The following is a 9,398-nucleotide window of genomic DNA, read 5'->3' on the forward strand; positions in this document are numbered from 1 at the left end:
CCCTAATTGGCTCAAATTAAGGCATGTCGATTACATGATATTTCCCATAGTCTCAATCAATATTCAGTATGTCTCAGCTTAGGTTTACTTGACCAAAGCATACAGACAGTGATTCAGATATACAAAATTCAATCTTTTAGATTATATATTATCTCATAAATATGTTTATGCTTAGTCTTGGATTCTCAGATATTGCATGTTTATGCATTCATGCTTACTTATCTCATGTATTTCAGCCAGTCCTTATCTCATATACTAGTACATTTAAAGTACTGATCACACACTTTTTTGTACTATGTTATCTTATAACATAGGTTTGGATGCTCACTTTCCTGATAGTTCTTAGACAGCTTAGCGTTACCCTTGCAGCAGTAGTAGTGAGTCCTCATCCATCGAGGACATGATATGTTTTCTTAGTTATTTCAGTATTTCCTTATGTTTAGTTAGTCAGAGTTAGTTGGGGGCTTGTTACATCAACTCCTCATGATGTTTAGAGGCTTTTGGACAATCAATTAGACAATCAATCAGTTTTTTAAAATTTTATCAGTTGTTTCGTACAATTTAGTTTCCAGTATTTTATCAGATATTGCAGCCATATCATTGCTAGGTATTTCAGTATTCAGATTTATAGTATCTTATAAGCTTATTTTCTGCATATGTATTGGATTACTATTTTACTCAATGCTCACAATAGATACCAGCTCATGGGTTTTCTTGTAGTTACTTGTGCCCATAAGAATCATTATCACTACCAGGGGTAGCCTCTGGCCATGAAAAAACTTGGTATAAGAGCCTATGGTTTTTAAAGCATCCTAGGGTGTCTAAAAGTCGTGTTGAGTAAAAAATTGCATTAAGTAGAGTCTTGTGCATAAGTGTAAAGTGGGCCACATTTATGGACAAGAGGCTGCGAGTATTTTTAGGAAAGTTTTCTTTCTTTTAGTATTAATGTCATATGAAAGAGCATGATCTAGGTTGAATTGTTTTTTCTAAGTCATTCTTTATTCTATTGACAGACAAAGCTTCCCAAAAGAAACAACGAAAGAAGGAAGAGGGATCAACCCGAACCACTACCTATTTAGGAAGATCCCCTGAATGAACATGTCTCTCACGCCAAATTCAGGGCTACTTTAACAAACTTAGCTCATTCTATAGCTGCTTAGAATAATCAACAATCTGTTTCCCCAGCCAATCTGGTGATGAATACAAGTATAACTAGGGTCCAAGACTTTAATCAAATGAATCCCCCTACATTTTCCAAATCCAAGTCTAAGGAGGATCTGCAGAAGTGTTTCGATAGGGTGAAAAAAGTGACTGACATCATAGGTGTCACTTTGAATGAGAGTGTAGAATTGGCTGCATATCAGTTGTAGGGAGTAGCTCACACCTGTTTCAAGTAGTGGAAGAAGGATAGGGGTGATGAGGTAGGGCCAATGGAGTGGGAGGAGTTTGCCACAACTTTCTTAGATAGTTTATTCCCACTAGATTTGAGAGAAGATAAGGTTCTGGAGTTCATAAACTTGAAGAAGAGAAGCATGAGCATAAAGGAGTACTCAATCAAGTTCACTCAATTGGCGAGGTATGCTCCTACTATGGTGGCAAATAATAGGTCCAGAATAAGTAAGTTCATTTCTAGTTTATTTGATAGTGTGGTCAACGAGTGTAGGACCTCTATGTTGATTAAGGAGATAAACCTACCTAGAATTATGGTTCCTGCTAAGAAAATTAAGGAGGAGAAGCTTAAAGAGAAATAGAGAGAGAATAAAAGGGCCATAATAGGTAGTATTAACTTTTCTCAACTAAGGTAAGAAGGTGGTAACCACTCTCAGTTCCATAAAAAATTTTCAGCCCTAGCTCCATCTTCAGCCATTGCACCAACACCTAAGTTTAGGTAGGAAAATCAGGATAGAGCGCTAGTCTCTAAGACCTAGGATAGTGTGAATAGTGGTTGTACAAATCTGCATTATAGGAAATATGGTAGGAATCATCAGTAAGAGTGTAAAACTGGTAGTGATATGTGTTTTGGATGTGGCAAGTAAGGCCACAAGGCCAGGGATTGCCTGGGGGCTGGTCAGCAAGGTCAGTCCAATCGTCTTGTAGCTCCAATCAGTCACCCGACTTAGTACATCATCACTTCCAGTGCAACCACTGGGCAACACCAGAATAGATTGAATTCTCTCTAGACTCAGCATGATTAGGAAAGTTCTCCTTATATATTTATGGTTACGTTACAAGTCTTTCATCTTTGTGTTTATGCATTGTTAGAACCCAAAGCTTCACTTTTCTTTGTGACTCATAACATAGTTGTAGATTTTGGTGTCAGTCTAGAAACATTAGTAGGGCCTTTTTTAGTGTCTACCATAGTGGGTAAGTCCATTGTAGCTAGATGAGTATACAGAAATTGCCGTGTCATAATGTCTTAGAAAGTACTTTAGTGGATCTTATGGAGTTAGAGATGACTGATTTTGACATCATTCTTAGCATAGATTTGCTTTACTCATGCCATACCTCAGTTGAATAAAGAAAAAGAGTCGTTCAGTTCAAATTTTTTGATGAACTAGTTATTGAATGGAGGGGTAGTACTAGTACCTAAATGTCAATTTGTTTCTTATCATGGAGCAAGAAAATTATATCCAAGGGGTGTATTTACCATCTCATCTAAGTTAGAGACTCAGGTTTAGAAACTTTGAGTCTTGACTCAATTTAGATAGTAAATGAAATTCTTGATGTGTTCCCTGAGGATTTTTCTAGAGTCCTCTGGAAAGGGAGATAGACTTTAGAATAAATCTCCTTCCAGATACCCAACCTATCTCTATTCCACCTTATAGATTAGCTCCAGCTGAGCTTAAGGAATTGAAAGAATAGTTGAAGGATCTCTTAGATATAGGTTTCATCGGGCCTAGTATTTCCCCATGGGATGCTCCAGTTTTATTCGTCACAAGAAAGATGGCTCTCTCAGAATTTAAATCGACTACCGCCAGTTGAATAAAGTCACAATCAAGAATAAGTATACTCTCCCCAGGATTGATGAATTGTTCGACCAACTTTTAGGTGCAAGTTACTTCTCCAAAATAGACCTCAGATCTGGCTATTATCAGCTTAAAGTCAAAGAATGTGACATTCCGAAGAAAACCTTTAGAATACTGTATAGTCACTTCAAATTCCTAGTCATATCTTTTGGACTAACAAATTCCCCTATAGCTTTCATGGACTTGATGAACAGGGTGTTCAAGCAGTACTTAGACATGTTTGTCATAGTCTTCATTAATGATATCCTTGTCTACTCCCATAATAAGAAGGATCATGCAAATCATCTAAGGGTTATGTTGTAGACCCTTAGTGATCTTTAATTAATCGCTAAGTTCAATAAGTGCAAATTTTAGCTAAGACCAGAAGCTTTCTTTGGCCATATAGTTTTTGGCGATTGTATCTGAGTTGACCCTCAAAAGACCAAAGCAGTGAGAAACTGACCTAGACCCATCTCTCCATTAGATATCAGGTATTTCTTGGGTTTAACTAGCTATTATAGATGTTTTGTTGAGGGTTTTATTCTATTTCTTCCCTTATGTAGAGACTAACTCAGAAGAAAGTCAAATTTCAGTGGTCAAATTCCTATAAGAAGAGTTTTTAGGAGTTGAAGACTCGACTCACTTCTTCTCCAGTCTTGCCTTTGCCTGATGGAACAGATGTGTTCATAGTGTATTGTGATGCTTCTAGAGTTGGTCTTGGTTGTACATTAATGTAGAGAGGTAAGGTCATAACCTATGTCTCTATAAAGCTTAAACCCCATGAAAATAATTATCCAACCCATGATCTTAAGTTGGCATCTGTTATCTTCACCTTAATGATTTGAAGGCATTACCTTCATGGGGTTCATGTTTATGTGTTCACTGACCATAAAAGTTTATAGTACGTGTTCATGTAGAAGGATCTAAATATTTATTAGAGAAGGTGGCTTGAGCTATTGAAAGATTATGATCTGAGTTTGTTGTATCAGTTGGGTAAGGCCAATGTAGTGGCAGATGCCCTTAGCAGATTATCCATGGGTAGTGTTGCTCAAGTTGAGAGAGTTAAAAAAAAGTTAGTCAGTGAGGTTCATCAGCTTGCTAGATTAGGTGTTTGGTTGGTTGATTCAACCAAAGGTAGTATGTGGGCTCAGAACGGTTCAAAATATTCCTTGGTTGTTGAAGTAAAAGAAAAGCAAGATAGGGATTCCAGTTTGGTTAAGTTGAAGAAGGCGGTTAAAGATTAGAAAGTGGAGGTTTTTTCCCAAGGGGGAGATGGTGTGCTTCGTTCTTAGGGTAGGTTATGTGTTCTATGTACTGATGGTTTAAGGTAGTAATATTAGCAGAAAGGAATGGTGCACAGTATTTTATTCACCCCCGAGCCACTAAGATATACCGTGACTTGAGGGAAATCTATTGGTTGAATAGTATGAAGAAGGATATTGCAGAGTTTGTGGCTAAGTGTTCAAATTGTTAGCAAGTTAAGGTTGAGCACCAAAGGCATAGTGGTACATTGCAAGAATTCAGCATTCATACTTTGAAGTGGGAAGTGGTGAACATGAACTTTATGACAGAATTGCCTCGGATGTGTCGTTAGCATGATTCGATTTGGGTTGTTGTTGATAGAATGACCAAGTCAGCCCATTTCTTGCCAGTTCATACTTTGTACTCAACTGAGGATTATGCTAGGCTTTATCTTAGGGAGTTAGTAAATTTACATGGGATTTCATTATCTATCATTTCAGATAAAGGTACTCAGTTTACCTATCACTTTTGGAAGGCTTTTTAGAAGGGTCGTGGTATTGGTGACCCAGCTTCAGTCATGCCTTTAGAGAGTGTGGAGTTGAAAGATAGTCTCTCCTACGAACAAATCCCAATTGAGATCCTTGACCATCAGATTTGTAGGTTGAGAAATAAGAAAATTCCCTTGGTTAAGGTTCTATGGAGAAATTAGTCCACAAATTAAAGATAATCACAACACAATACCCATGACGATGAATCAAAACAAGAGCTAAGCTAGACTAGTTCATTGTAATCTTCAACTTATTGTTCCAGGTGTAATCTCACTAAAATTGAAATTTTCTCACTACCAACAAGTTATTCCACTCATAATCACACATTAAAACCATTTGGAACATAATCGAATCCACCGGGATCAACTAGACAAGCACCTAGCTCATGCTAGTAACACTAGTTTTCCTGGTTAAACTCTAGATGAATATCTTAGGTATAAACTTGTTTGGAATTCACTTTGAACATTATAAACACATTATTTAACACTTATATACATATTCATCTCATTATCAACCCATATAGCACACAAATAATCCTCAAAATAAGGCTAAAAAGACTAGAATAGTGACGCTAGAATGCATGAATACACCCAACATCACCACCCCACACTTAAAAGCCTTGTTCTCCCTCGAACAACTCTTAACTATAAACATCACGAGCTAGAGACTCTACACGTATACTACATATATGACACTCAATTTATTACTACAATTACTACACAGAATGCAAGTTTTTACATAAAGAATGTTACAAACACAATTGAAAGCTTATGAACACTACTCCAAAACATCATCGCCTCACGAATTGACTCACCTAGTTGAAAACTCATTCTTATAATTCAATCAAGGACGTCATACAAATCACCTACATTCATCAAACATGTGTCCCTCACAACAAGACAGTTACCCATAATTACTCATAATTAAGCAATTTATCATATGATGGGTACAGGAATCAAATTACACTCACTCTTACAAGGAATTCACAAGTTACACACAATGAAACATAGGCTTTCCCTTAGTGTAGTGCTCCACTAATATTAGAATGCCAAGTATAGGATCAAATAGGTCTTTTCTGGGTTGTAATGTAGGCTAAGGGATGGGTAGGAACTATTTGGGAAATAGGTCTTTTCCGGGTTGTAATGTAGGATAAGGGATAGGTAGGAACTATTTAGGAATAGTGACTAAACTCTATAAGCGCTTTAATACACTCTATTATACATTTAGAACCAATCTCCAACAACCGATTTACACCATTTTTTCTACCCTTCTTTTGTTTTGCCCCATTTCTTTTAAGCATTTTCACAAACACATGGTGGACGTATTGTTTATTCCTTTAAGATTTAATTTTTCTCATTTTATACAATCATGGAAATTTTTCTAACACCATTTATGTCTCTACCAACCACCACAAATCAAAAATAAACACCAATAACTATTACCTTGGGGCATTAATTTCACCTTTTTCTTTTTCAATTTCTCAAACTCACTCTATTATTTTTACAATTAAAGCACTTAGGAGCTTTTTGGATCAAATTAAGGTCCATCAAAGAAATGGGATTAGGCTACATATGAGGCTACCAAAGAAAAGTAAACTAAAGGCTCAATAGGGGTTAACTAGGATAATGCATAAAGGGTAGGACAAATAGAAGATCTAAAATAAGACTATCAAAGAAATCCCTAAATCATCTCCTAAACCCACACTCTTTATTTCGCTTTGCACATACACTGAGCAAGTTATAGACATCACATACTATAAGGAATATACAAAAACCTTACATCACACATGACACATGTTCAACTAACATAGGATCATCATAAACTCCCAACCAAACAATAACATGAATTCAAATTTAAGCTAAAAAGTACAAGATCCACAAAAATGAGCCTAAGAGTCTTAAAAGTAGTAATTCAGTTATTCCACATGCTTTTACCAAACAAAATACTTGCACCATGTAATCAAAAATAGAACCAACAAAAATATCTTACACTAATTTTTTTTTAAATTAAGTCAAAATTTAGGAATTTCCCTATCCTACACTTCAAAATTTACTTTGCCCCCAAAGTGAACTTACAAGCAAGAGATAGATATACTCCTTGAGGCCTCTAGGCCTAGCTAGTAAGGTCTTTACACATAAATGAGATCCGTAGGACCCATACTTAATTTTTTCCATGCTTTTTGGCTCAGGTTTTTGGTACTCAAACTTCCTATCAACCAGTGACTTAATAAAGAAATACGTGAACTAAAAAAATAAAAACTCAGAAGAAACCATACCTACTTAACTTGGGGTGCCTCCCAAGCAGCGCCTGATTTAGTATTGCGGCATGACGCAATTATGACTTAGTCATTCACTTTCCTTCTCTTTCTCATGCTTGGTCTCTATCTTTTTATTCTTTTTACCTCTCTTGGGTGTGAATTTTCAAGAGAAATAGGTTTATCAACCCTAGCCTTTTTAGGCTCATCAATTAGCATCAAATTAGGCTTAGGCGGTAGAAGCTTAGGTTGCTCAATCAGGTAGTACAAAAAGGTATTTGGTGGACTAACCAACCTATACTTTTCCCCTTCAATAACATTGATCATATATAAATCTTTATATTAGGACGTTAGTATGGGTACTTTGTATACATCAAATACCACCTCTTTATCCTTTACCCTCATTTTGAGTGTGCCTTCTCTAACATCAATCAACGCTCCTCCAGTTTTTAAAAATGGATACCCCAAAATGATTGGTACCTATTCGTGTACCTTAAAATCAAGAACAATAAAGTCAGCAGGAATAATAAATTTACCAACCTTTATGAGTTCATCCTCTATTATTCCTTTCGAATATTCCATGGATCTATCTACTAGATGCAAAACCACCTTAGTCAATTTAGTCTTTCCCAAGCCCAATGTATCAAACAAAGATAGGGGCATCAGATCTATGCTCATCCCTAAGTCACTTAGCGCGTAGACCATTCTACTACAAATTTGGATCAGGAGAGTAAACGTCCCCGGATCTGTCAATTTCTTGAGGATTCTCTGTATCATTACCGTGCTACACTCTTCAGTGAGTGTTATTGCCCCTACATCCTGAAATTTCACCTTATTAGCAACCACATCCCTTAAGTACTTTACATACTTAGGCATACCCTGCAAGATATCTAACAAAGGTAAGTTAATGTGGATCTCTCTGAATGTATCAAAGAACTTCTTAAACATTGCATCCTCATTCGCTTTTAGTTGCCTCTGAGGGAAGGGTAGTGGTAACATCTTCTTCTCTTCTTCTTCTTCAACAACTTTTTCATTCAAGTACTCAGACTTCCTTGATTTTTCAACTACTTTTTTAGAAACTTATGGGGATTTAAGTCCACATCTACCTCTATAGTTACCTTTGGAGGTTCTCCTTGAAGCTCTTTACCACTTCTTAAGGTGATTGCCAAAACCTGCTTTAGATTTTCTACATCTGCTAGCAAACCACCTTGTGGCCTAGTATTTAATGCTTGCTATAACTTCCCTATTTGTAACTATAAGATTCTCTAGGCCGCTTGCAAATTTTTTATGTATGCAACCAACTATGCTTGATTAGCTAAATCTGCTTCAACATCTCTTCCATGTTGCTAGTTGACTGATTCCTTTGTGCTTGTGTTTGCTAAATTTATTGTTGTTAGGCATTCCATTGCTGTGTCTGCCACTTCATATTGTAGGCATTACCATAATTTGTCCTTTGAGAATTACCCATATATATTACTGATTTCAAATTTGAAGCACACATGGCCACAAAATGACTACTATTTTCTTAGATCTCACACCACCCATGAGTTTGCTGAACTACATTAACTGTTGCTGTAGGCTATGGATTTCTCAATTTCATGCTACTGAACTGAGTGTTTATCATATTTTGCAATGCTGCAACCTAAGATAATAAGGCAGTGAATTGGTCTACCTCTAATAGACCTACTATTATTATTATTGCACTTCTAGCATCTGAATGCCACTCGAGATTTCCTTATGCTATACGGTTCACTAATATGTATAGCTTATCATAATTCAATTCCAGTACTTGACCACCTACGACTGAATCTAGAAAAATCTTTATATTGTGATCAAGTGCTTCTACAAAAGAATGAGAAAGTACCTTATTGGACTTTTGATGGTGTGGATAGTCCCTAAGAGGAGCCTTGAATCAGTCCTAATTTTGATAAAGATTCTCATCCGGATTCTGTTTGAAGCATATTATCTCACTGTAAAGTCTCATAATTTTACCAGAAGGGAAGAACCGAATAAGGAATTTTTTGGCTAAATAATCCCATAAAGTGATTGAATTTGCTGGTTTTGTTGCCAACTACTTTTTTGCTTCCCCTGACAGAGAATAGGGGAAAAGCATCATCCTCACATAATCTTGATTCTGCCTACCGGGATGAATGTATCACTGATTTCCAAAAAATTATACAAGTGGACCTATGGATCTTTGTGTGATAGCCCTGTGAACTATCCACTGCTGATTAGAAGTTGTGCCATATTCTGTTTGAGCTTCAAATTGCCTCCTGCTTCTGGCTTCTGAAATAGGGAGGTTAAATTAGTTGGAAGTGGGATTTCCACTTCTCTCACTGTCCTGCGGGC

This window comes from Capsicum annuum, chromosome 6 (assembly GCF_002878395.1).
Source record: "Capsicum annuum cultivar UCD-10X-F1 chromosome 6, UCD10Xv1.1, whole genome shotgun sequence".
Taxonomy (NCBI): Eukaryota; Viridiplantae; Streptophyta; class Magnoliopsida; order Solanales; family Solanaceae; genus Capsicum; species Capsicum annuum.